Raw genomic sequence first — 2,723 nt, 5'->3', positions numbered from 1 at the left:
CTTTGAACTTTGCCTCAACTTTCTCCTTCAATTGCATCGTCTTTCTCCTATCATTTACTGGGCTCCTACTATCTAATTTGAAATCAATATTGTGTCCACATCTACAAGGTAAATGTTTCCCGTATTTAGTTATCTCCATTTTTTTGTCAAATTTTTTTTTTTTTTTTCTCAATTTCAGCTATCGATATTCATAAGTTCCTATAGTGAGTTTTTTTTTTTCTGATTATTTAATTTATTGCCATTTTACTTTAAGAAATCTACTAAAAATTGCCATTTTATCGTTTTAGATAGTCTTGGTAATTTAATTTGAGTTGAACTGTGAGCTCCGTGGGTTGGACAAAAGATAGGAGAGTATTAATTGAGAAGTAGAAAACTTTGCATCTTTCACTTGAAATGGCAAATTAACACTCATATATACTTCAGCTCTTATAAAAACAAACTAATCAAATATGATATTTTGTGTATGCAGGAGATATTTGTTAAAAATGATGGCAAAACAAACTAATCAAATATGATATTTTGTGTATGCAGGAGATATTTGTTAAAAATGATGGCAAGCAATATCATGGGTTTGTTCCAACAGGCTCATCAAAATGTGTGCCTGTTGCAGTTGATCCGCATTCAAAACGGGTAATTTGTATATTTCATGTAACAACATATGCTAAAGGCATATATGACTTAGAACGATATAAACGGCCTTTTCGTCTTGACCCGTTACCAGTCAGTCTATTTTGTAAACTCTAAAACATTCGATGACTTTAAAAGAAATCAACTGCTTTTTCATTCAATTTATCTATGTAATATGGTTCTCTTTATTATTTATAAGTATTTGCCTTGTGATTTAAAATGTGGTTATGTCATTCTTTTACTTTAATGATTATACACTCATGAAATTGTTCATGAATATTAATACAGATTATCAAGAGGAGCAAATTTGACCCTGTGGCTTATGTATTTCGACTGCTCATATCAGCAATGACGTAAGTAGATAAGCAATCACGATTTGTTGTCAAGATGAGTATATAAGCACTTAGATAGCCATCCCATATAACCCGTCTTTGGCAGGTTCTTTACATCTGAGTTCAAGCATGTTTTCTGAAGTCAATTACAAAGCATCTTCATAAAGCCTAAAGTCTGAACCTTTGTGTAACTTCTAAAAACATTGTAATGTTGTAATGTTACGAATGTTATTATAATGTTATCAAATTATCGTTACTAGATATATACACCTAACTTTTTGAATCTCCTTTTGTTATTAAGGATTTAGATTGTAAACATAATTCTTGAGTTTATACGATTTGTGTTAAGGACTTGAATTTTGATTGGATTAAATATGTCCATAAAACTTTCGATCTCCACCATTAGAAGAGAGTGGTGTTAATGATTGGATATTTGTTGGCTTCCTCCAATACTGCAGCTGAGAGTTCTGCTCTGATGGAGGTGCATATTCATATTCTCCAGTGACTACATACGAGTTTATGAATCAATGAAATTACCTCACACTATAATAAGAGGGCCCATCAATAAATGGACCATTTGTCCGTGTCTCAAGTCGCAATGGTTTTTATCAAACCCGTGAATTCACGGGTCATTAAACTAGTTATTTTATTATCTGCCTTTTAAACACCCGTTTTACCACCTTACATCAGCAGATATGGTAAACACAAAATCGCCTTACCTCAATGCTATCAACAGGAGTTTCACTTCTGGTCTGGTTGTTATAGCATTTCCACTTAAGCAATAATATTAACATCTTATTTAACTTAAAAAAAAATGCAAAATACAATAAAATTATGTTGGGGTCAGTCAGTGATGGCAAAATGATAGTTTGTTTTTATATTATGAGCGCAGTGACATTTGCTTTTTTGTGTGATGTAGCTGTTCTGTATGTATATATAATACTAACATATAAGCATTATAATAAACGTTGAGTGTGAATTATATTTGTTACCTGAGCCTGCAACTGTTTTGTTCATCGTCTATGCACTGCAGGTTAGGGCCAGCCAGGACAACTTTCTTTCGGCACTGACTGCAGGTTCAGTAGTACTACTACTCTCTTCCTGGTTCTATATATGCTATAACTTCATCACATGAAAACTGGACAAACTGTTGTAGGAACACTTTTTTTATTTATTTTTTATTTTTGAAAAGCAAGCAAAAATATTTATTAATATGAGCTTTTTACATATTGCAGGAACACTTCCAATGGGATTGATCGTAAGAATAGCGTTCTGGGCGAATCTTGATCTGTACATGTGGGCATATTATTATAGATTCTAGAATTAAATATATGACTATGAGAGGTTGCTTACTCGGTTATTGAGTCGTGAAGCAATTATGTCTCTGGATTAAATGTATAATGAGTGGCTGAGGTGTTCGAGAGCTCTGGGTTCCCTGTTGGAATATACTATACATTTTTAGTAAAAAAGTTTGCTGATGTATTTAATGTTGGGTTTATTAGTGGGTTTCCAATATGATGAAGCTTTAACCCAAATTCTAAAGCCCAACAATTTAGGCCCAAATAGTTTGTTGACTTGGTCAAACATTTGAGGGCATTATTTTGAATTGTGTCCAGCTATCTTCAATTGATACGAGAGAGAAAGATCAGATTGAGATCAAGAAAAAGAGTGAAAAAAACTCCATTTCCGTCTACAGTGACAGCAGGACAGAAAAGATACGATCCCCGGAGATCTAACCGTTGGATCTTCATCAAATTTGGGCTG

General features: G+C 33.2%; 1 long non-coding RNA gene across 2 annotated transcripts; it reads left to right on the top strand.

Annotated features, from left to right (window-relative positions):
* Positions 1-1,228, top strand: LOC139846590 (uncharacterized). Of its 2 annotated transcripts, XR_011759104.1 has the most exons (4): positions 1-108; positions 532-630; positions 916-980; positions 1,066-1,228. It is a non-coding gene; the product is annotated as an uncharacterized lncRNA (long non-coding RNA). The 2 variants fall into 2 exon arrangements; XR_011759103.1 differs by having other exon boundaries at positions 916-1,228.
* Positions 1,229-2,723: the final 1,495 nt, after the last annotated feature.

This window comes from Rutidosis leptorrhynchoides, chromosome 5 (genome assembly GCF_046630445.1).
Source record: "Rutidosis leptorrhynchoides isolate AG116_Rl617_1_P2 chromosome 5, CSIRO_AGI_Rlap_v1, whole genome shotgun sequence".
Taxonomy (NCBI): Eukaryota; Viridiplantae; Streptophyta; class Magnoliopsida; order Asterales; family Asteraceae; genus Rutidosis; species Rutidosis leptorrhynchoides.
The sequence above is the reverse complement of the archived record's forward strand: the minus strand, read 5'-3'. Positions and strand labels throughout refer to the sequence as shown.